The 26,382-nt window shown below is 44.3% G+C and overlaps 1 protein-coding gene across 2 annotated transcripts in view; it reads left to right on the top strand.

The window, feature by feature from the left end:
* ptprn2 (protein tyrosine phosphatase receptor type N2) overlaps positions 1-26,382 on the top strand; it is a 761,696-nt gene that overhangs the window by 280,735 nt on the left and 454,579 nt on the right. The gene's annotated exons all lie outside the window — the stretch shown is intronic.

The following is a 26,382-nucleotide window of genomic DNA, read 5'->3' as shown; positions in this document are numbered from 1 at the left end:
CAAGAACCTATCAATCTCCACTTTCAAAATACCTAATGACTCGGCATCCACAGATTCATTACCCTCTGGCTAAAGAAATTCCTCCTCCTCGGCTCTCATTGTCTGTCTCCCATTACTTCCAATAGGAAAAGACAGCGGAAGATGTTTAAAGCAAGTTACTCCAGATTTCCAACCGTGCCGAATATCAGTTTTCAAAGTTCTGCTCATCAGTTATATTTCAATCAGTCCGCATTTTTTATATGCAGGTTATCCCAAACTTTGCTTTCCACACCCTCTGTAATGTTTTAATTACTGCTAATGTTAAAGTAGTCAGCAGAGTGTTTCCATAACTGTAACTCCTGCACGATTAAAATGAAATTTGCTCATTCGTCATTCATAGCTTTCAACAATTAATCTATCCACGCTCCTGACTATTACTGCCAAGAACATCTGCTTGAGCATAGAGTTACAAGTCTCCTTGTGAAGTCACTTGGCACTCCACTTAGTGCTTCCACAGCTGTCAGAAGATGTTAGGAGTACTTCAGTCTGAAGTGTCGTAAATAGTGTTTATGCATTTTTGAGTGGAAGGCGTTCTAAACACACAAATATTTAAATATTTTTTATTTCATTGAGATCAAATAGATCAGATGCATAGCAATGTGTAGTCTCTTTAAAACTTGCTATGCTCCAGAAAATGACCATGGACTAAGATGGGGGTGGGGGGGAGCACCAGGGTAAAATGACTGAGAGAAGACAGGATAAATTAATGGTATTTAGACAACATCAATAAGATTGTAAGTTTAAAGGAATACAAGAGGTATAATATTTTTTGGATTTAATTGTTGATCAATGGTGGTTTTGTTGTGTTACAGTGGAAGGTGGATGCCATAATGCCCCTGTCCCACTTAGGAAACCTGAACGGAAACCTCTGGAGACTTTGCGCCCCACCCAAGGTTTCCGTGCGGTTCCCAGAGGTTGCAGGTGGTTGCCGGAGGTTGCAGGTAGTGGGAAGCAGGTAGGGAAACTGACAAAAACCTCCGGGAACCGCACGGAAACCTTGGGTGGGGCGCAAAGTCTCCAGAGATTTCCGTTCAGGTTTCCTAAGTGGGACAGAGGCATAATTACTTGTCCATAGGCATATCTAATGTGATCATTTTTTTTACTACACTTTTTCTGATAGATTATCAGGTGAGCAATCCATTATATTGCTCATCTGATACAGTCACAGATACCAAAGAGAATTTGAAAAGGTTGGCAAGTGCTATTTAGAGAGATTATTTAGCCATAGAACTGCATTTTTAGCAGAATCAAATCAGAATACAGCTTTTTTCTCTCTCTCTTTTTGGGAGACCGACTCACCGCCCAACTTGGTCATGGGGGAGAAACTCCATTTCGTCAGGATCTGATTTAGGATTGAACTTGGATCTCTTGCATTATCAGCTGGTTTCTCGTTGACTTGAAACATTAACTCAGTTTCTCTCTCCATAAAAACTTTAATTCAATTGAAAGCACAGGTTTGATAAAATTAGACAATAAAGTGTTGGAGCAACTCAGCGGGTCAGACAGTAACTCTGGCGAACATGGATAGGTGACGTTTTAGGTCAAGATCCATCTGAAGAAGGGTCCCAACCCAAAATGTCACCTGGTCATACTGTAGATAGAGTCATAGATTAATACAGTGTGGAAACAGGACCTTCGGCCCATCTCACCCACACTGGCCAACAATGTCCAAGCTACTGTCCCAATGTCCCACTTGCTTGCGCTTGGTCCACAACCCTCCAAACCTGTCCTATCCATGTACCTGTCCAACTGTTTCTGAAACAATGGGATAGCACCAGCCTCAACTACCTCCTCTGGCAGCTTGTTCCATACTCCCACCACCATCTGTATGAAAAAGTTACCTCTCGGATTCCTATTAAATCTTTTCCTCTTCACCTTGAGCTTACGTCTTCTGGTCCTCGATTCCCCTACTCTGGGTAAAAGACTCTGTGTATCTACCCAATCTATTTCTCTCATGATTTTGTATACCTCTCAAAGATCTCCCCTCATCCTCCTGCGCTTCATGGAATAGAGACCCAGCCTACTCAATCTCTCCCTATAGTCACACCCTCTAGTCCTGGCAACATCCTCATAAATCTTTTCTGAACCCTTTCAAGCTTGACAATATCTTTCCTATAACATGGTGCCCAGAATTAAACACGTTATTCTAAATGCGGTCTCACCAACGTCTTATACAACTGCAACATGACCTCCCAACTTCTATACTCAATACTCTGACTAATGAAGGCCAAACCTATCCACATTCTCCAGGGATACTGCCTGACTTGCTGAGTAACTTCAGCACTTTATTTTGTAAATTGGTATCTGCAGGTCCTTTATTTTTCCATCAAATAAAATTTGTTTTAATTCTTCGGAGAAGACTGACCTTGGCGAGGTTATTCCTGCATTTGGTGTACATGGGTTTGAAACTGTGGCATTTGGAAGAATGTAAGATGAAAGCCTATTTCACCATTCAATAAGATCATGACTGATCATTGGCCTTCACTCCATTTTCCAGCCTGATTGTCAGAAATGCTGGAAATACTCAGCTGGCCGGTTGTAGCTGTGGAGAGATGATGAATTGACTTTTCCATTGAATTACATTTCATTAAAGGCCATAAACATAAAATTTGCCTCTTATACAAAAGACAAATTTCAGTCTTGAATTCACGCTAGGAATTGAATTCTGCTGCTCTCAGGAATAAAGAATTCCAAAGACACTCTATCATCGCAGAGAAGGAATTCTTTCTCATCTCAAGCTGCAGTGACTGACTGTTTCTGAGACGCTCTCACCAGTAGAAATACCCTGCAGCTTCCTCACAGTTCAGCCGCCTTAATCTTGCTTATGTTTTATGAAACTGTTGCCTAGCTTTGCCCTCAAAGCCAAATTGGGGTCAAAAGGTGTGAGGAGGCAGTGAAGTGATTTTGATTAAACGACATGGATATTAGCAATATTTTTTTCCAAGGTGCCGCCTTGTCAGATGATCAAAAAAATAAAAGAGTGTCTGATCCAAGCAGACTAGTGGTGGTGGTAGAATCATCAGACTGTAGAGGTTCAGCGTGGAAATGGGCCCTTCGGCCCACCGGGTCCACGCCGACCAGTGATCACCCCGTTTACTCGCACTACCCTACATACCACGGGCAATATACAGAAGCCAATTAACCTAGGACTAGAGGTCATAGTCTCAGAATTAAAGAACATTCTTTTAGGAAGGAGATGAGGAGACATTTTTTTATTCTGAGGTGAATCTGTGGAATTCTTTGCCACGGAATGCTGGGAGGCCAGGTCAGTAGATATTTTTAAGGCATAGATAGATGGATTCTTGATTAGTACAGGTGTCACAGGTAATGGGGAGAAGACAGGAGAATGGGGTTAGGAGGGAGAGATAGATCAGCCATGATTGAATGGCAGAATAGACTTGATGGGCCAAATGGCCTAATTCTACTCCTATCACTTATGACCGTATGAAACCGGAGCACCGGAGAAAACCCACGCGTTCACAGGAGAACGTATAAACTCCATTCAGACAGCACCTGTAGTCGTATCAAACGTGGGTCTGCGCTGTAGGGCAGCAACTCCACCACTGTGCCACCAAACTGCCCAAAGTCTGCAGGAAAATATGGATCGTCTCGTGAGTTGGGTGGGAAAGTAGCAAATGGAATGTAATGATCAAGAGTATGAGCAAAGGCACGTGACAAACTGCAACAGGGCAAAGAAATGAACAACAAATGGGAGGATATTGAGTGGTATGGAGGAACAGAATGGCCTTTTGAATATACAGTATGTCCACAGGTCCTTGAAGAAAGCAGGACACTTCAATAAAATGGTTAAGACGGCTTTACAGGATTTCCTTTATTAACGCAGATGTGCAACATGAGTTTTTTTTTAAGGATGTTAAGGTTACGGGGTGAAGGCAGGAGAATGGAGTTGAGAGGAAATGATTGATCGGCCATGTTTGAATGATGGAGTAGACTAGATGGGCCGAAAGGCCTAGTTCTCCTCCTATAACTTTAGAGGTGGGGTGTAAGCTTCACATGGAGCATTAGTTTACCACAGATGGAGTATTGTGTACCGCTTGACAGAAGAACTGATTTGCACTGAAGACGTTGATGAGAAGGTTTGCAAAGATGTTACAAGGTCTGGAGAGTTTTAGCCATTGGGAAATACTGGAAAGACTGTCCCCTTTGATACAAAACATTTTGAGAGGTGACCCAATTAATGTTTTTAAGAAGCCTATGTGAAACAAATATAGAAGACCTATTTCCCCTGGCAGAAACCAAGGAGCTCAGATTTAAAACAAATGGTGGCAAGATTGGAAGGGTGATGAGAATATTTTTCATCCGAGGAGTGATATGGGTCTGGGCATCATCACCTGAAAGTGTGGTAGAGGCAGTAACCCACACACCATGTAAATGGTGCTTGGATGTTTACTTGAAGACTCTTTTTAATATACAAAACTAATTTATTCAATTATTTACAATAATATGTACAATATGAAATCATTCAAATCAAAACCCACCACCATAATACATCAAACAAATGTTCTTCAAAATCAAATATACTATTAAAAAACTATTTCCCTGGTGACTATGCATTGTACACGGGCGCCCTGGGGTCCGTTGAGCATCCCCCCCCCCCCCCCCCCCCCCTCCCCCACCACCCCCCCCACCCCCCCCCCCCCCCCCCCCCCAGGGTGCCCGTGGACAGCGCATAGTCCCTCTCTAAAACCATCCGGGCGTGAATGTGACCCTGAAACGGGGGCAGGCAGCCGGCTCGTGACTCGCGGATGGCCACCTTGGCCAGGCCCAGAAGCAACCCAACCAGGACATCTTCAGCCCAATACTTGAAGCCCCATGACCTGCTGTGCAACTGACCTACTGCTGAATGGAGAGATTGTTGAGCTGCTCTTGTCTTGACCAACGCAGACACAAGAAAGAATCTCCTTGAGCATTGTAAATTTTCCATGATTTCTGCGATCCGATACAAACGTCCGCCCTCCAGCTCCAACAATATTTCCAAACACCTGCTGAGGTCAACAAGGTGCAATGATGCCGAATGGCATTTTGCAGAGAGTGTGTAGAGAAAAGAACTGAAAGGCGTGTAGTAAAACTGTCACTGTTGATAGACGTGTCTTGGCAAGGAGCACTTAATTACAGCAAGTACATTTTAGCTGGAGGGACGAGCTTATATTGACATTTCCTCTCTTGTCTCTCCTTTCAAATCAATCACGGGCTACACAACGTTGAGATTTTGTACTTGACCTTTCACTGTAACACAAATGTTGTTCCGCTCTGGCTACAAGGTCTGTTTGATGCGACATTTACATGGAAACCGACCAACCAAAGTCAAGCTTCATGTATCAGCTGTGGCTCAGTTATGATGCACTTGCCTTTGAGTCAGAAGACCATGAGTTCAAGTCCCATTCCAAAGATCTAAGCAAAAAAAATAACAATCCAAATGGACATTGCAGGATATCCTCCATACGTCAGTCCAATGTTAGAGCTGCCGTGTTTAAGATGTAAACTGAAGCAACGTCAGCCTTCTCGAAAAACTTAAACAAAAAAGCATCTACATTTCACATGAGTAAGCAAACCATCCCTAAAGTCATAAGGAGAGGTTGGGCAAACACAGATTGTTTTCTCTGGAACACCAGAGTTTGAGGGGAAACTTGATAAAGTTTATGAAATTGAGAGGCATGGATGGAGTAGACATTCAGATCTTTTTTTCCCCAGTATAGGAATGTCAAAGACTAAAGGGCATAACTTTAAGGTGAGAGAACCAAAGTTTAAAAGAGATGTATGGGGCAAGTTTTTTTTTTTTACACTGAGTCGTGGCTGCCTGGAATGTGCTGCCAGGGGTGGTGGTGGAGGCACATGTGATCGAGGCATTCAAGAGGCCTTTGATAGGCACATGGATATTGTTTATGGGCAGGCAGCGGAGTTTAGTTTAACTGATATTAGACCCGTTGGGTCCCAGCATCACAAGGGAGGGCTGGTCCCCCAACGCAATATTCCACCTCTCCACCAATTCCAATATTGGTGGCCAGTGGGGGGGGATTTCTGGAGTGCTAGTATGGGTGTTGTGGGCTGAAGGGACTGGTTTCCAGAGGGCTAGTATGGACATTATGGGCCAAATGGATTCTTGGGCAAGCGGCTCAGTCACTCAAGCCTGTTGTGCTGGCAGCTCACTCACTCATGGCTGGTGGGCTGGCAGTTGACTCACGGCTATTCCTTGAAATTCCATTTCAAGCAGAGTGCAAGGCCACCAAATTCAAGTGCAGTTTCTTACCACTTCAAGCAGGGTGCAAGGCCACCAAATTCAAGTGCAGTTTCATACCATTTTAAGCAGGGTGCAAAGCCACTAAAGACAGCGAGTCGTGACCTCTCCCTCCTCCGTCTTGCAAAGACTGAGCCACACCCACACTTCTGGGTTTTATAGTCCCTCTCCCACCAGAAGGGGCGTGGCCTTCATGGCGTGATTGACAGGGGAGAGAATATCAACATTTTTTAAACACTAATAACACTTTTATTTTTCATTGATGGGAAAAATCCTCAGCACCTGATGAGCGGATGGGGACTCTGAGTAAGATGGCCAAAAATCACAGCTGTACGTGGTAGCGTTTTTTCTAAAATCAACATAAAGCACAAACAGGAAGTGGCCAAGATTAAACTTTTAATTATATAGAAGGCAAGGCAACTTTAATTAGGCAAGGCAACTTTAATTAGGCAAGGCAATTTTAATAAGGCAAGCAACTTTAATCAGTCAAAACAATTTTAATTAGGCAAGGCAATTTTAGCATTTTAGCAGCTTTAGCATTTCCAAACCAAAGGCAAGGCAGCTTTAGCATTTCCAAACCAAAGGCAACACAGCTTTAGCATTTCTAAACCAAAGGCAACACAGCTTTAGCATTTCCAAACCAAGGGAACACAGCTTTAGAATTTCCAAACCAAAGGCAACACAGCTTTAGCATTTCCAAACTATATTTTCAAACCACATTAAGGACACTGACAGATCAGTAAAACCACTCACAATTCAGTAGACATGTGTTCAGTGTCATTCACAGCTCAGACTGAGAGACATGACCCTCTCGCTCCCCCATCCTGCAGAGACTGACTGAGGCACTCAACACTTCCGGGTTTTATAGTTCCTCCGGAAGGGGCGTAGCCTTCAGGAGAGAGAATCTCAACATTTTTTAAACACTAATAACTTTTATTTTTCATCGATGGGGAAAATCCTCTTGACCTGCGCAGCGGAGGGGGACTCTGAGTAAGATGGCCAAAATCACAGCCATAAGTGGCAGCGTTTTTTCTAAAATCAATATACAGAACAACAGGAAGTGGTCAAGATCAGACTTATAGTAATATCGATTAGATTTAGCGTGGGGAACATTGTGGACCAAAGGCATGTTCCTGTGCTCTATATTCTAATGCCACTATTGGACTTTGCTTTGTATGGTATTGATTGCTAAGCTTTGAAATTAACAACAGGGACTATGCTTTAAAAGTACTCAGTTGACTGTGACGTCTTTGGGATAACAAAAGGTTGTAAAAGGCACCATATAAAGGCACAGCATTCTTCATTATTTCTCAAGTGTACAAACATTGCTGCAGCTAATAGAATTGCAATATTATAGAGTCTTTCAGTGTGGAAATGGGTCCAACTTGCCCACACTGGCCAACACTGACTGACACTAGTCCCACCTGCCTGAGTTTGGCCCATATCCCTCTAAACCAGTCCTATCCATGAACCTGCCTAAATGATTCTTAAGCATTGCCTCAACTACCTCCACCGACAGCCCGTTCCATACACCCATAAAGTTGCCTCTCAGAACCCTATTAAATCTTTCCCCTCTCATCTTAAACCTATGTCCTCCGGTTCACAGAGGGCTGAAGGGTTTGACAAATTGCTTTCCCTGTCCTGAAGAGGGTCTCGACCAGAAACATTGGCCACCCTCTGCCTCCACAGATGCTGCTTGACACACTGAGTTCTTCCAGTGATTTATTTTGTTTTTGCTTCAGATTCCAGCATCTGCAGTCTCTTGTGTCTCCGATCAGCCATCCCAATTAGATTGAGAAGAGTCAGGCACAGCTAAATGGTAATGCTACTATAGACATTTGTTAGCTCCCATATGCTGTTGTCAACATTAAGCTGGCAGAGTTCAATCGTGTATCTGAGCAGAATTAAGAATTACTAAGGCTACAGACATTGGGTAGAAACTCAGACCATGGTGAAAGCTATCCTTGTGATGTTGTTAAAGCCATAGAATTGTTGCAATGCAGAAGGTGACGATTTGGCCAATTGAGTGGTTGCTAATTTCTTATTAACTTCATTCATCCGATTGCACTATCAGCGGCTTCACCTTGGGTATCCCAGTGCTGTCCATGTGGAGTTTGCCTGTTCTTCTCGTGACCACATGGGTTTATTCTGGGTGCTCTGGTTTACGCTCACATCCCAAATATATATATATATATATGTGTGTGTGTGTGTGTGTGTGTGTGTGTGTGTGTGTGTGTGTGTGTGTGTGTGTGTGTGTGTGTGTGTGTGTGTGTGTGTGTGTGTGTGTGTGTGTGTGTAATTCTAAATTTCCCCACTGTGCAGGTCAGTGACAAAAGGGGTATTGATGGGAATGTGGTTAGAATGAAATGGGATTATTGTCAATTGGTGTTTGGTTGGTACTGACTTGATGAGCTGAAGGGCCTGTTTCTGTGGTTATGATAATACCCCTTCAATTCCCTTGTGAATATGCTGATTAGCTTTGTTTCCAGCACCTCTTTAAAAACAAAACAAATTATTCTTGCAGTTTACAGTTTGAGTGCTCGAGGCCTGTAATCCAGCTCCGACAGCCAATGGCATTTTTAATCGATGTTGACAGGTTAAATAGTAAGATTAAACGAGAACTTACCAGTTTGAAGTTTGATCGTTATTTTATGAGGAGTAACGTTGAGGGATTACGTGAAGAACCCCGCCAGGACGCATGCGTGTCATTCTTCAAAGCAGCGGTGTGAAATCACAGATAACTGTAATGACTAAACATAGTAAGATTAGAGAAGAGATACCAGTTAAGTATATGATCAAGGGTGGGAGCGGAGGGCACGTAATCCCTCAACGTTACTCCTCATAAAATAACGATCAAACTTCAAACTGGTAAGTTCTCGTTTAATCTTACTATTTTACTTCGGAGTCACGTTAGTGACTACGTGAAGATTTTAAAGCTCTGTGATTTCATGCCGTGGAAACGAGTCCATGCATCACATCTGCCTTGATGACTGTAGGAGGAATTGTGTCAACATATTTTAGACATGAATCCGACATTGAAATCCATGAATTTATTAACACAAATTATAACCCCTATTTATGGGGTAATTAAATTACAGAACTTAAATTGTTTCTGCAAATGTTCCAGGTTTAATGACTGGTTTATGATAAAATAGTTGGAATGTTTTTTCCCCTGACCATCCTGCTGCCTTGAGCGTTTGGTCCATTGGTACATCCAACTGCATAGCTGCCGATGTAGCTGCAGCCCTGGTGGAATGAGATTTAAAATATTAGTATCCACCCCAGCCTGTGTTAGAACCTGTTTCAGCCATCTTGAGATGGTCTGGACCGATACTTTTTTGTGTGGTTGCTTATGGCTGACTAAAAGTGCCTTCTCATTGCCTCTGATGATTTTCGTTTTCTCCATATATAACGACAAATGTTTTACTATATAGAGACGATCATCTGTTAGGTAAGACCTAAATTCGATATTGAGGCCCGCTGATCCCTGTCTGTTCTGTTTCACTAATTCATAAATATGAAATGTACCGTTTTTAGATGAAGAAGTCATGTGTCCAGTCTTAATTTATGTAATGACTGTACCCTTTGTGCCGTGACCAATGCCATTAGCATGACTGTTTTTAATGTCAGTCTATGTAGGGACAGAGCTGTTGCTGGAGACCAATTCCTGAGCATCTTCAGGACAATACTCACATCCCATATTTGGGAGTACCTGGTTCTTGGGGGATTGGTATTAAAAATTCCCCTCATAAGTTTTGTTACCAGTGGGTGAGTTCCAACAGAGTGACGCTCTGTTCCTTGCAAAAGATAAGTCGATAAGGCACTTCTGGCGCAGTTGATGGCACTATAACTGAGCCCCTCATCATAATGGAGGCCTGCCAGGTATTCCAGAACAGACGGGATGTTCATATCTCTGTAGGTGATGGTGTTTTTGTTACAATACATCTCCCACTTCCTGATATAGACCAGATACTGTTTTTTGGTGGACCGTCTTTGGGCCGCCGAAATCATGTTCACTGTTCGGTCCGTCAGTCCCAGCTGTAGTAGAGGTATTTTTAAACTCTACAAATTAATAAATTCAAATGGTTATGGCATGGGTGGCTATCCCTTGTTACGGGATGAACCAACAAGTCTGGTCTATTCGGGATGGTGATACATGGTTCTAATACCATGTTCATTATCACGGAACCATGGTTGAGTAGGCCAATCGGGTACTACCAAAATACCAGACGCAGAGTCCTGCTGTATTTTCCTTAATACCCGACTGATGAGGCAGAAAGGAGGAATGCATAAATAAACAATTTCCCCCCCAATGCAGCGAAAATGCATCTGTCGCCGCTGCCCCAGGGTCTGGTTCCCATGAAACATAATTTGATAACTGGTGATTAAGCCTGGATGCGAATAGATCGATATCTGGTGTTCCCCATATCGTGCTGTAATATCAGCAAATACTTTTTATTCAACATCCATTCGGTGTTTTCATTAAATTTGCGTGACCTGGTGTCTGCCACTAAATTTAGTTTACCTGCTAGGTAAGTAGCTGATATCCAAATATCTCTCTGGATACACCACTGCCAAATTGTATTAGCCAGATTGTCACATGATGTCGATTTGTTTCCACCCATGTGGTTGATATATGCTACCACGGTGGTATTGTCTACCTGTAGTCTAACATGCTGGTGATATGATCCAGTACAATATGACTTTAGGCCATAGAATGCACCCAACATTTCCAGGTAGTTTATGGCCAGTGTTAGTAATAATGATGCCTCCTGAGCAGTCCATCTACCTCCACAGCTGGAGATGGAATTGGTGGCACCCCAACCAAGTGCACTGGCATCAGTTTGTAGCACCATATAAGGGTTACTGACAATGATTGGATTGAAACAAAGCCAAATGTTATCTATCCACCATTTTGGTTCCATTATAGCTTTGATTGGTAGCTGCATTGGTCTGTCAAAATGACCAGCATTGATTTTGAGTGCTTGTATTTTTGCTCTCTGTAAATTTTGGTAATGTAAAGGTCCAAATTGTGTGGCTGGAAAAGCAGCCACCATTTTGTCAATTACTTTTGCTACCAATCTGATGGACGGTTACTGATGTCAATGAGGTTATTGCAAGCCTCTATTAAGTCTATAGCCTTTCCCTTTGGCAAAGTCACCGACATGTGAACTGAGTCAATTGTGAACCCCAAATAGTCCATAGTAGTGGAAGGCGTTAATTTAGATTTAACTGGATGGATAATAAACCCCAGTTTCAAATAACTGTTTTGTGGCTGTTACAGTTTGTTTGGCCAATTCCAAAGTTTTGCCCACAATAAGTATGTCATCTAGATATGCCATGACCATGTGTTTTTGTTTCCGTAGAAAAGCTAGGGCTGGTTCCAAAATTTTTGTGAACAGCCTGGGGCTGATGATAAGCCATTTGGTAGTGCTGTATACTGCCAGAGCTGTCCCATCCAGTTGAATTTTAAGTAACATCTGTGGTCACCTCATATAGGCACTGAATAGTAAGCATCTTTTAAATCGATGCTGGCCATGAAGTAACCTTTGGAAATTAATTGTTTAGCAGTAACAAAGATTTCCATTTTGAAATGAATATATTGTACAAATGTATTCAATTTGGTCAGATCTATGATGATGCGACAACCACCATCTTTTTGTTTTTGGTAAATATATTGGACACGAATTCTAGTGGTTCGTGTTGGGTTTTTTCAATTACACCTTTGCTCCATGCATTCAGAAAAGAGTGTATTCTCCCCCCCAACCTCCATGCTCCCTGTATTTTATAGGGAACCAGACCCACCTACCTCCATAGTTACCAGTGGCAGGTTTACTTCTTTTTGTAAGTTCTTCGCTGATGTTGATGAGCTGGTGTCTGGATTTGTGGTTTGGTTGACGTTGGAGGTTCGCGTATTTTCCAGGAAGGCCGGCCTGGGCCATGGCCTAAAAAAGACTCATGTTTTGTGTACCGGGCCTTCGAGCTTTCACCAGTCAGTTCTGCTCTACTGGTGGGTGCGTAGGGGTGCTGTCTATGGCTGTAGTGCGTTTTTGATGGAGTCCCTTTTAATGTCCCAGGGTTTTTGCTTCCTCATCGAGCTCCTTGACTTGCTTCGATAGGTTGCCTCCAAATAGTAGTATCGGTGTCTTGATGTGTCCAGTACAGCCTGTTCTTGTAGCTGGTTTAGAGACATATAGTCTATACTGGCAGCTAGCTTTTGCTCCAGGTTTTGGCCAGTCTGGTCTGGCTGTATGAAGTTGGACACCATGTCCAGTAGGTGTTCTTGTTCCTGCACCCCTGCACACTTGACTTTTCTTCTGCGAACCCCTCTTCCAGATCAGCCCAGAACTGACCCGCAGTGCTCCCCTCTGATGAGGTAGAAGCACTGTGCAGCCCTTCAAGAGGTACTGATTAGATTAGATAATCTTTATTGTCATTGTACAAGACAACGAAATTCTGTTGGAGCAGTCCTCCAGCTGCACAGGAATATAAGTATAAAAAATACAATTTAAAAAAAGAACTATTAAAAAATTTAACTATAACCATAAACATACAGGAGTATTGGCGGGTGTGTGAGAGAGAGGGGGGGGATCAGTGTGGGAGGGGGATAGAGTTCAGTAGTGTCACAGCTCTATGGTAGAAGCTGTTTTTCAGTCTTGTCGTGCGGGCGCTCAGTGTCCTGTATCGTCTTCCTGAGGGCAGGAGGGTGAAGAGACAGTGTCCAGGGTGTGTGCTGTCTCTAATGATGCCCTTGACCCTCCGGATGCAGCGGGTCCGGTAGATGTCATCCAGACTGGGGAGCTGGGTGCCAGTGATCCTCTCAGCAGTCTTGATGACGCGTTGGAGAGCTTTCCTGTTCTCTGCGGTACAGCCAGAGTACCATACTGTGATGCAGTATGTAAGAACTGACTCAATGGCTGACCTGTAGAAGCTCACCAGCAGCTGTTGTTGAGACTGCTGTGGGTTTGCCATAGAGCCCACTGTGACCTGACTCCATCTCCCGGAGCCTGTCACGTTGGAGCAAATGCTCCACACACCGCTCCATCCGGCTCCAGCGCTCACGGTCGCTGGCCACCCACGGCTGCTCAAAGTCGGACTCCTCTGAGTCCACGGCTTTGATGGGGGTTTTTTTGTCTTGCCTTACCGCCCGGCCGCGGAGTGGATCTGGCCGGTGCGGAGGCGACATCGGGCACAGCTGATCACATTATAGGTGATTCAAGTGCCGCTGGCCGCTGCTAGCCCACCAGCTTTGTCGCAGCCCGTTGGTTTCTCCACCTGTAATCAGGATGGGAAAACACAAAAAGACCGCAGCTCTTACCTGCAGGTCCTGGGTTTAAATTGTCGCTACGGGGGAACGTCGTTCCACCCCGCCTCCTGCCGTTTTCGACTTGTCAAAAGTCGACGGCCCCATCTGAATAGTCTCCCGCCCGGCCGTGGTGTTCTGGCCGGCGCGGGACCAAAAGTCGGCACAGCTGATCCCTTACGGGGCTTGTGCCTTCAGCTGCTGCTGGCTCCCGCAACTTCGTGGTCCTCCCCAGCCAGCTTTACTCGCAGCACTTGTGGACACTATTTTGTCCAGCTTCCCCCCCTGTGTAAAAACAGCGCGGGGACAAAAACTACCGCAGAGTAAATCACTTACCTGCAGGTCGCGGTTTCAAACTTACCGCTGCGGGGGAACGCTCCACCCCGCCTGTCGTTTCGCAAGCGTGAAAGCGATATGACACGCATGCGTCCTGGCGGGGTTCTTCACGTAGTAAGTAAAATAGACTCCGAAGTAAAATAGCTTTACCGTTGCTAGTCCGACCTATCTATTGCTTCTGCCAAACGAATGAGACAAAAGCCCCCGGAAATGCTTCCTGCACTCCCAGCTTCTGGAATCCCGAATGGAAATACCAACAACAGCTTGCGATCGAAATGCAGTAATGGACTTTACTTTGGTGATGCAGCATTGAAACAGGCCCTTCGACCCACCGAGTCCGTGCCGACCAGTGATCGCCTAGTACACCAGCACTATCGTACATACTAAGGACAATTTCCAATTTGCAGAAGCCAATTAACCTACAAACCTACAAGTCTTTGGAATGTGGGAGGAAACAGGAGCACCCGGAGAAAACTCATGAGGATCACACGGAGAACGTAGAAACGTGCAGACAGCACCCATAGTCAGGATCAAACCCAGGTCTCTGGCGCTGTAAGGCAGCAAATCTACCTCTGTACCACTGTGTGTGAAAACCTAGCAGAGAAGGGAGGATGTGCACCTGTCTCTACTGTACCTCTATAATATTGTAATTGTACCTGTCCCTTCCACTTCCTCCAACAGCTAGTTCCATATACACAACACCCTCTGACTTCACATGCAATCCTGATGTCCTTTCTCTGTGATGTTACTATTGTTTGCCCTTCCGTTATTTCTACATTTCTCCTTCCTCTATTACTATTTCACCATCCTTCTTTGGCAATATGTTCCTGATCATAACAACCTGCGACAAATCTTCGACAAATGTTGTGATCTCACCTCGGGTCCTTTTTTGCCAAGTACCTAAGATCCTGCCGTTTCTGCCCCTGATGATTAATTTTTCTTGCTGTATCAATACATTTCCTGATGTTTAAACACTTTAAAAATAGCGGAGTCAGGGGATATGGGGAGAAGGCAGGAACGGGGTACTGATTGGGGATGATCAGCCATGATCACATTGAATGGCGGGGCTGGCTCGAAGGGCCAAATGACCTACTCCTGCACCTATTGTCTATTATCTTTTTGTCGTATCCCCCTTCTCTGCCTCCGTCTGCGCTGTGGCCTAATGGCGGAGCTGGCGACCTCGAGGCTCCGGAGGCAGAGCCTGTCAGGACTTGCACTGGGCTCGCTCCCGTGAGGGCGGCCTGACGAGGGGCTGAGACTCTCTCGTGAGGGGCTGTGACGCTCCCGTCGGAGTGGCCCAGCTCGAGGTGGAACGGCACTCACGTCGGAGTGGCCCAGCCCAAGGTGGAACGGCACTCCCGTCGGAGTGGCCCAGCCCGAGGGTGGAATGGCACTCCCGTCGGAGTGGCCCAGCCCGAGGTGGAATGGCACTCCCGTCGGAGTGGCCCAGCTCGAGGGAGGAGCGGCACTCACGTGAGGGCGATCCGGCTCGGGGCTGGAACGGTGCTCCGGTGGCTGGGACGGCGTTCTGGCGGCGGCGACCTGAGTCCTGGGTTCAGCCGCGGGCCAGCGGCTGCGTCCACTGGACTGGAGGGCGGCAGCTTCGACCACCCCCGGGCCGCGGTGTTTGAACCGGCCCGTTCGCGGGGTTCGGTGAGCCGCGGGACTGTTTGTGCCATCGCCCGGTGGGGAATCGCCTCAGCGCAGAGGGAGAAGAGGAGGGAAGAGACAGTAACCCTAAGATTTTTGCCTCCACCACAGTGAGGAGGTGCTTGGAGGATACACTGTGGTGGATGTTAATTTGTGTTTATTGTTGTTTTTTATTATATGTATGACTGCAGGCACGAAATTTCGTTCAGACCGTTAGGTCTGAATGACAATAAAGGTATTCAATTCAATTCAATTCAATTCAATCTATTGTCTGGTGCATACCGGTTGTTTGTGTCTCCTTCTTTCTAAGTTTCAGCTTGGTTGCGTTGGTTAACTTTTTTCATTTAATAACAGAAAATTCTGTGCTTGGGCAAAAGTGGAGTTTTGGCAATTGACTGTTGGTGCCCAGGTTGTAGGCAGTTCTTCAGGTTCCTTGACAAGTTTTGAGAAATGGGGTATAAGCTGTCATGATCAATTGCACATAAATAAAATTAGTGAACCACTCGTCTCGGGCAAGGAATTTGTCTCACTGCAAGTTTGCAGGAATTTGCAGCATGCAGATTAATGAACATGCTTCGCTACATAATAATTTGTTCAATTCAAATGAATTTATTGATTGTATATTAAGCATTTTATGATATTTTCAGAAAAATGTGTTAACCCATTAGCTGCTGTTACCCAATGCACACAAGAGATTGGCTTTTTAAAAATTCAATTATTTTTCCTAGTTTCCCTCACAGATTGGTGGTGAGCTACTTGGAATGTGATGGCCATTCTGATGATGGGGCTCCCACAGGCAGGTTGGGTAGGGAATTGGATTTGAACCTGGCAATAATGAAGGGACAGCACTATCTTTCGAAGTCAGGGTGGTGTGCAACGTGGCGGGGAATCTGCCAGAGCAGGTGTCTTCTGCAGTGGGTGAAATCATACAAGTCTATTGTTTATGATTCCTATTAGACTATTATAGACTATTTTCTAAATGGGGTGAGAATCCAGAAATCAGAGGTGCATAGGGACTTGGGAGTGCTTGTGCAGGATTCCCAAAAAGTTAATCTGCAAGTCGAATCGGTAGGAAGGAAAGCAAACTCAATGCTAACATTTATTTCAAGAGGGATTGTATACAAAAACAGGGATGTAATGCTGAGGCCCTATAGGGTGCTGGTAAGGCTGCATTTGAAATATTGTGAGCAATTGTGGGCACCATATCTGAGCAAGGATGTGCTGGCTCTGGAGAGGGTCCAGAGGAGGTTTACAAGAATGATCCCAGGAATGAGTAGGTTAACCTATGATGAGCGTTTGTCGGCACTGGGCCTGTACTCGCTGGAGTTTAGAAGAATGAGGGGGGACAACATTGAAACGTACAGAATTGTGAAAGGCTTGGATAGAGTGGATGTGGAGAGGATGTTTCCACTAGTGGGAGAGTGTAGGACTTGAGCTCATAGCCTCAGAATTAAAGGACGTTCTTTTAGGAAGGAGACAAGGAGAAATGTCTTTAGTCAGAGGATTGTGAATCTGTGGAATTCTTTGCCACAGAAGGTTGTGGAGGCCAAGTCAGTATATATTTTTAAAGCAGAGATAGATAGATTCTTGATTATTACAGGTGTCAAAGGTTAAGGGTAGAAGACATGAGAATGGGGTTCAGAGGGAGAGATAGATCACTTGAGTGATTGGTGGAGTAGACTTATGGGCCAAATGGCCTAATTCTCCTATTCCTTATGACCTTATTGGTGGTGGAGACCATGGGTTTGAGGGTTGCAGTCAGAATTACTCAGACAAGTGATGCAGTGTCTGAAAGGAGAATTCAATCCATCCATTTCCTTCTGAGTGGCAATGGAAGGAAGTTGAAACCCAGTCCAAGTCGTTAATTTCCGGTAGTAGAGGTGGCAGTATAAGAATAAGAAATCGTAAGGCCCTTCAAATCTGCTCCAAACATAAATTAGCATGCGAATTTGGACTTGTCATATGTCAGCACATCACTCACTTGGTTCTTGTCTGCTACTTGAAAGCCTTTTTAGATTGCACCTTCCTCTTGGGAGGATTTTGAAATGTTTGCGTAATAGATGATTCATTTCCAGCTTGTGCTTGCCGTTCTTCTTGTACTCCCATTCTTTGTTATTATGATCTGGATAGCTATTAAGATATTCACAAGTGCCCTCAAAGTGCGGTATCATTTGCATTCTTTAGCCTTTAAAAATTGAAAAGGACTGATGGAATTATTAACTGACTTATGCTGTGATTTAGCATGTTGATGTATCTCCATTCACTTTACAATAGATTCACTGCATCTTTCGAATGTATTCCAGGCATGGATACCTTGCGATCTATATGAAACACTAGCTCTGACAAACCCATTATTTAAAATAAATCTTTCATGTATTCTGAATGTATAATCTTATTGCAGGAGATATTAATTTAGCAACTGTATGATTTTATTATTATGGAAGATGTTCTCTTAAACCTCTATTGCATTCAACTTTGGCTGAAGGCTTTTCTTTCATGTATAATTTGTTTTGTCTCTGATATTTGGGCAGAGTTGTGTGAATTCAACTGCCAAGGTTTATGCTTGGCCCATCCTAAACAAGTAGTTTAGTTTAGAGATAGGAAGAAGGCTCTTTGGCCTACCGAGACCCATACGATCCCCGTACACTAGCACTATCCTACATACTAGGGACAATTTAAATGTTTTATCGAAGCCAATTAACCTACAAACCTGCATGTTTATGGATTGTGGTCGGCAGCCGGAGAAAACCCACGAGGTCACCGGGAGAATGTACAGTGCCCTCTATAATGTTTGGGACAAAGACCCATCATTTATTTATTTGCCTCTGTACTCCACAATTTGAGATTTGTAATAGAAAAAAATCACATGTGGTTAAAGTGCACATTGTCAGATTTGAATAAAGATCATTTTTATACATTCTGGTTTCACCATGTGGAAATTACAGCAGTGTTTATACATAGTCCTCCCATTTCAGGGCACCATAATGTTTGGGACACATCAATGTCATGTAAATGAAAGTAGTCATGTTTAGTATTTTGTTACATATCCTTTGCATGCAATGGCTGCTTGAAGTCTGTGATTCATGGACATCGCCAGTTGCTGGGTGTCTTCTCTGGTGATGCTCTGCCAGGCCTGTATTGCAGCCATCTTTAGCTTATGCTAGTCCTCTTCAGTTTGGGGGCTAGTCCCCTTCAGTTTTCTCTTCAGCATATAAAAGGCATGCCCAATTGGGTTCAGATTGGATGATTGACTTGGCCACTCAAGAATTGAACATTTTTTAACTTTGAAAAACTCCTTTATTGCTTCAGCAGTATGTTTGGGATCATTGTCTTGCTGTTGAATGAACCGCCGGCCAATGAGTTTTGAGGCATTTGTTTGAACTTGAGCAGGTAGGATGTGTCTATACACTTCAGAATTCATTATGGTCCTACCATCAGCAGTTGTATCATCAATGAAGATGAGCCAGTACCTTCAGCAACCACAAATGCCCAGGCCATAACACCCCCACCACCATGTTCCACAGATGAGGTGGTATGCTTTGGATCTTGGGCAGTTCCTTCTCTCCTCCATACTTTGCTCTTGCCATCACTCTGATATATGTTAATCTTTGTCTCATCTGTCCACAAGACCTTTTTTCCAGAACTGTGGTTGCTCTTTTAAGTACTTCTTGGCAAACTATAACCTGGCCATCCTATTTTTGCAGCTAACCAGTGGTTTGCATCCTGCAGTGTAGCCTCTGTATTTCTGTTCATGAAGTTTTCTGCGGACAGTGGTCATTGACAAATCCACACCTGACTCCTGAAGAGTGTTTCTGATCTGTCGGACAGGTGGTTGGAGGGTTTTCCTTATTATAGAGATAATTCTTCTGTCATCAGCTGTGAAGATCTTCCTTGGCCTGCCAGGCCCTTTGCGATTAGTAAGCTCACCAGCGCTCTCTTTCATCTAAATGATGTTCCAAACTGTTGATTTTGGTAAACCTAAGGTTTGGCTGATGTCTCTAACAATTTTATTCTTGCTTCTCTGTCTCATAATGGCTTCTTTGACTTTCATTGGCACAACTTCGGACCTCATGTTGATAAACAGCAATAAAAGTTTCCAAAGGTGATGGAAAGACTGGAGGAAAGACTAGGTGCTGAGAGCTCTTATACCTGCATTAAGGAGGCAATTAAACACACACGAGCAATTACAAACACCAGTGAAGCCATGTGTCCCAAACATTATGGTGACCTGAAATGGGGGGGACTATGTATAAACACAGCTGTAATTTCTACATGGTGAAACCAAAATGTATAAAAAATACCCTTTAATAAAATCTGACAATGTGCACTTTAACCACATGTGATTTTTTCACATATATCAAATTATGGAATACAGAGGCAAATAAATAAATGATGGGTCTTTGTCCCAAACATTATGGAGGGCACTGTACAAATACCATACAGACAGCACCCATAGTCTGGATCGAACCCACTGAAAATGGGTTAATGGCATGTTTGCCTTCATTGCGAGAAGATTTGAGTTTAGGAGCAAGGAGCTCCTACTGCCCTGGTGAGACTGCACCTGCGGTATTGTGTACAATTTTGGTCTCCTAATATGAGGAAGGACATTATTGCAATTGAGGGAGTGCAGCGTAGGTTCACCAGGTTAATTCCCGGGATGGCGGGACTGACATGTAATGAAATAATGGGTGGACTGGGCTTGTATTCACTGGAATGTAGGACGAGAGGAGATCTTATAGAAACATATTAAATTCTTAAAGGATTGGACAGGATAGATGCAGGAAAAATGGTCCCGATCTTGGGGGAGTCCAGAACCAGGGGTCACAGTTTAAGAATAAAGGGTAGGCCATTTATGACTGAGATGACAAAAAACTTTTTCACCCAGAGAGTTGTGAATCTGTGGAATTCACTGCCACAGAAGGTAGTGGAGGCCAATTCACTGGATGTTTTTAAGAGGGAGCTAGATTTAGCTCTTAGAGCTAAAGGAATCAAGGGATATTGGGAGAAAGCAGGAACAGGGTACTGATTTTATATTCTCAGCCATGATCATATTGAATGGCGGTGCTGGCTCGCAGGGCCGAATGGCCTACTCCTGCACCTATTTTTTTTTAATGTTTCGATGTTCTCTAGCATTGTGAAGCAGCAACTACTGTTCTGCCACTGTGCCACCACTGAAGAATGGTGTTTGCATCAGATTGCTTTTTGACTGCTCCTCTGTTAAAAGCGAGACTTTACCATGGGACGTCAGGGCCATTTGTCTGCAAAATGCATCGTGGCCTTTGTGTGGGCACTGGATGGTGAACTGGTCACACCATGATGCTGCACTTCCGCTGTGATGGTTATGGGGAGAAGACAGGAGAAAAGGGTTAAGAGGGAAAGGCAGATCAGCTATGATTGAATGGCGGAGTAGACCTGATGGGCCAAATGGCCTAATTCTGCTCCTATCACTTATGAACTTATGGATTTATGACTCAACCCCTTGTGGGAATCTCGGAGCAGTAGGAAGATAAAGATATTTTGAGACTACAGATGGGCAGAAAGAACAGCTGAAAAGTTATTGCAAGATAAATGGAAATTAATGGTGAATGTCCAATTCAGCGTTTCCAAAGGAGTAGAGTTATTGTTCATACAACGTCTATTAACTAAAAAGTAGTAAGCAATAACACGCTGTAAACTAACTTTTCTGAGGTGTTACATGACGCTGCATTGATTAGAATCTTACATTTGACGGTAGCACCATGCCCTGAAAAGTGATCATAAGATCATAATTAGGCCATTCAGCCCATCAAGTCTACTCCGCCATTCAATCATGGCTGATCTATCTCTCCCTCCTAACCCCATTCTCCTGCCTTTTCCCCATAATCCCTGACACCTGTCAAATAAATAGAAATGAATGCTGAAAGTCAAATTCAGTGTTTCCGAAGCAGTAGAGTGTTTTTTGGTCTCTCACAACTGCTATTAACTAATCAGTAATGAGTAATAATGAACAGTTGATTGAATTGCACTTTCATTGATCGCAAACCTAATTCCTCCAACTGTTGTAACTTGCATTTTATTGTTGATCTTCGCAGCGGGCGATTAACCAGAGTGATGGAGTAAAGCCCACGCCATCATTCCAAACATTATCCGAGAGCAAAAAGATCATTCATCACCCTTGAACTTGCCTTTGATAAGTTTAGTTTAATTTATTGTCACGTGCACAAAGCTTTTGTTGCGTGCTAACCAGCCAGCAGAAAGACAACACACGATTACAGTCAAGATATCCACAGTGTATGGATACATGATGAAAGGAATAACGGGAAATAATGTTCAGTGCAAGGTAAAGTTCGATTCAAGATAGTTCGAGGGACTCCATTGAGGTAGATAGTAGCTCGGGAATGCTCTCTAGTTGTTTGTACAATAGTTACTCCCAGTGTTCCCCCCAAGAGTAGATGGGGAAAGGATGTTTCCATTGTTGGGGGAGTCCCGGACCAGAGGTCATAGCCGCAGAATTAGTCGCTCTTTTAGAAAGGAGGTCAGGGGGAATTTCTTTAGTCAGAAGGTAGTTAATCTGTGGAACTCATTGCCACAGAGGGCTGTGGAGGCTGTCACTGGGTATTTTTAAGGTAGAGATAGACAAATTCTTGATTAGAACGGGTGCCAAGGGTTATGGGGAGAAAGCAGGAAAATGGGATTAGGAGGCAGAGATCAGCCATGATTGAATGGCGGAGTAGACTCGATGGGCCGAATGGCCTAATTTTACTCCTATGACTTGTGAATTTGTGAAAGGGTGCAAATGGCTGGAGATGGGTTGCTGACATGGAGCCCAACTCTTGAGTTGCCCCCTTGTCTAGGCCACCTGGTTGATTGGCAATGGAAGGAGCGCCGATGGTGGGGTGTCCAATGCTGTCATTCTGCGAGAGGATGGTCCTTGCTTGTGTGATCTTTTGCCTTTTCCCACTAGCCTGGCACATCGGCAATGCAAATAGAGATGGGGGTTGCCAACCAATATCCTACTTCGTAAAACACTAAGTCCTGGAATATCTCAACGGCTCAGGCTGGACTTGGCTGACCCGTTGGATCTCTGCTGGACTTGGATAGACTGCTCTTCTAGTTCATACATTTGGGGCAGTGTTGGTGTCAATGTCATTTCCCACCTGCCACACCCCCTCTACATTCTTGTCTTACATCCTCCCATGTAGCAGTTGTAGGAAAATGTTACTGTGACAATTTGACTGCTGGCTATATCGAGAGGCTTGACCCTTATCAGCTGCCAAAAATGTATTTTTCTCTGCTGGGATAGATTGCATCCCTGAAGTTCCTCAGGGCTGCTTCAAGATAAGTTTACTTTTTATCTTGGGAGATCAGTGCACATGTGGGATCTCTAACCAGCTTCATTATGGCAGCAATCTCATTTTCACCACAACACCCCCAGAGCACTGCTTGTTCTGCACTAGAAGCAGAGGCATCAGCCTCCACGATGATCCAATCTACAGGATTGAAGTTGTCCTCCATTCTCAGGATGGAAGGATGTACAAAGTCCTGCCCAATCCTGAGACTGCACGGCAACCGAGCCGAAGGCGAATGAGGCAATCAGCAGATTTGAGAAGAGGACACCAAGTGCTGGAGTAACTCAGCAGGTCAAGCAGCACCTCTGAAGAACACGGATAGGTGACGTTTCACACAGTGCTGGAGTAACTCATCAGGTCAAGCAGCATCTCTGGAGAACATGGACAGGTGACGTTTCACACAGTGCTGGAGTAACTCATCAGGTCAAGCAGCATCTCTGGAGAACATGGACAGGTGATGTTTCACACAGTGCTGGAGTAACTCATCAGGTCAAGCAGCATCTCTGGAGAACATGGACAGGTGACGTTTCGGGTCTGAAAAAGGGACACGACCTGACACATTGCCGATCCATGTTCTCCAGGGATGCTGCCTGATTTGCTGAATTACTCCAGCTCCAGGCCATGTCAATGGATATTTTTAAGGCAAAGATTGGTAGATACTTGATTAGCATGAGTATCGTGGGCTATGGGGGCAAGGCAGGAGAATGGGGTTGAAAGGGAAAGATAGATTAGCGATGATTGAATGGCAGAGTAGACTTGATGGGCCGAATGGCCTAATTCTGCTCCTATAACTTATGAACTTTGTGTTCTTTTATGTATTGGGAATTCCTTGCGATGGTATGTATCTTGCAGTTGCATATGTTAATTCAGTAACACAGCACCTTTTGCTCCACCTCTTCTGGTGGTTGAAGCTTCTAAACATGCATTTTCTACAACTTGGGCACTGCCATGTGCATTGCACCAGATTAGCCCTTGATTCCCCCTCACTACCCAGCTCATGCAGTGTATTAACAGTATTCCAAATTGGGTGATACAGTGAAGTCCACATCTAGCTTCGCTTCCCTGGTCCGATGAATGATCTGCAGGAAAAACAATATCGTTTCCCAGCAGATCCAGTTGGCGTACTGACCTTTTGTTTAAAATCGGCTCCTTTTTGCTCAATGAATCATTAATTGCTTTGCTTGAAACTGCATGCACCTTGCGCAGTTCTGACTTTACAAACTTGTGTCTTGCTAAATCATTTGCAAGCTTAAACAGTTAATTAATTAGTGCTGCTCCAAACAACAAACTAAGTAAGTTGTTACTGGATTGACAGTGGTTGCGTCTAATTTGAACATTTTAGGGGAAGAAAAGATGCAAATGAAACAGGTGCAGGTGTGCAAATATCTGACGTTTAGCAATTCAACAGCAGCCAAAGAGAATAATTTGTCAGCGTGTGAAGAAATAACAAGCGTCGAGGGTGCAGCAGGTCGCTGCAGGGGGTCCTATAGATTTCTCAATGAGGAGGAAATTAATTTTAATGTGTTGGAGCTCCATTATTTTGCACTAACACTATTAAAACCAAAAGGGAATGAAAAGTAGACATTTTCAGATAACTGAGATACAAACAGAATAACAACTTCAAAGAGCGTGCAAGGAATAGATCGGGTAGACGCACAGTCTCTTCCCCAGAGTAGGGGAATCAAGAGGAGGCGAGGAGGGGAAAGATTTAATAGGATCCTGAGGGGTGACATATTCACATATAGGTTGGTAGGTGTATGGAACGAGCTGCTGCAACGTTTAAGAAACATTTAGACAAATGCATGGTTAGGACAGGTTTTGAGGGATATGGACCAAAGGTGGAACTAATTTAGATGGGACATGCTGGTCGGCGTGGGCAAGTTGGGGCTGAAGGACCTGTTTCCACGCTGCATAACTACGACTCTGTAACTGTCACAATATCTTAAAAGATGAACCTTAATTTTCATCCATGTTTTTTACTTTTCTTGCTCCTCACCACCCCCATCTCTCACTCAGACCTCTTCACCTCCTACGTCCCTCTGTAATCCCTGCACTCCCCCCTAATTCAGCCCAAATGTGTATCCCCCTCTTCTTTGCCTCACCGTTGCAACCTGGACCTAAAGCCTAGGAATTCCCTTGATACAAATCATTCTTCTCTCTTTTTGGATAATCCTCAAAACCCGTCCTTATATCTTATGCCTCAGAATCCATTTTTTGTCCTCTTTGTTCCAAAGTACACTATGGAATTTAATTCTGGGTTCAGCACCCAATGAAGCAAACCGTTTATAAGTGACTATAAATAATGTAGCCTCCCCCTTTCAAACAGAAAAGTCTAAAATGTGTACAGTTGTGCTAGTCGCTGTGTCACTAGTGAGGTCAGCATTTATTGTCCACCTCAAAGTCTTTTTGAAGTGTGCCTGTGAAATCGGCCTCTTTAACACTGTATGATGCCCTCCGGTGAAGGTACTTCCACAATGCTGTTGGATGAAGAGTTCCAGGCCTCAGACCCAGCAGCAATGATGAGAACGGTTATTATACATCCAAATAGGGGCGGTGTGGACTTTGGAGGGAAATCAGCAGGGTGGAACTGTTGCTTCCCTTGTCTTCCTTCAGAGTAAAACTTGTGGATTGGGAAGTTGTCATTGAGGATGCCTACATGACTAATAGAACATTATAACAGTGCAGCTTAAGGACAGACCCCTGGGCCCATGTATGCGCCAAACAGGGACATAATCCATATCCCTTCATTTCTTGCATATCCATATGGCTATCCAAAAGTCTCTTAAATGGCACTATTGTATCTACTCAACCACACCCCTGGAGTGTGTGTCCCTCACCGCACGTCCCTGTGCGTGTGTCCGTAATGATGAAATGGAGTACAGGAACGGGATACTGAATGTGGATGATCAGCCATGATCACAGTGAATGGTGGTGTGGGATCAAAGGGCCGAATAGCCTGCTCCTGCACCAATTGTCTATTGTCTATTGAGGTTGAGAACCTCATATCCTGCTGTTGAGACAACAACCTTCCAATGTCAGCAAGACAAAGGAGATAGTGATCGACTTCAGGAAGCGAAGCTCGGCAATACATACCCCAGTTTGCATTGACAGTGCTGACGTAGAGATAGTCAAATTCTGAGCAGTCAATGTCACCAACTTCTCCTGGACCACCCATATTGAAGCAACGACCAAGGAAGTACACCAACGCCTCTACTTCCTTGGAAGGCTTAGGAAGTTCAGCATGTCCCCTACAACTCTCGCTAGCCTCTACAGATGCACCATAGAAAGCATTTTATCAGGATGCATCACAGCGTGGTTTGGGAACAGCTCCATCCAACCCCACAAGAAACTGCAGTGAATTGTGGACGCAGACCAGACCATTGCACAAACCAACCAGCAGCATAATCAAGTATGAGTCGCACCCTGGCCATTCCGTCTTCTCCCCTCTTCCATCGGGCAAAAGGTATAGA

Source organism: Amblyraja radiata, chromosome 2, assembly GCF_010909765.2.
Source record: "Amblyraja radiata isolate CabotCenter1 chromosome 2, sAmbRad1.1.pri, whole genome shotgun sequence".
Classification (NCBI taxonomy): Eukaryota; Metazoa; Chordata; class Chondrichthyes; order Rajiformes; family Rajidae; genus Amblyraja; species Amblyraja radiata.
This window is presented reverse-complemented; position numbering and strand designations above follow the sequence as displayed.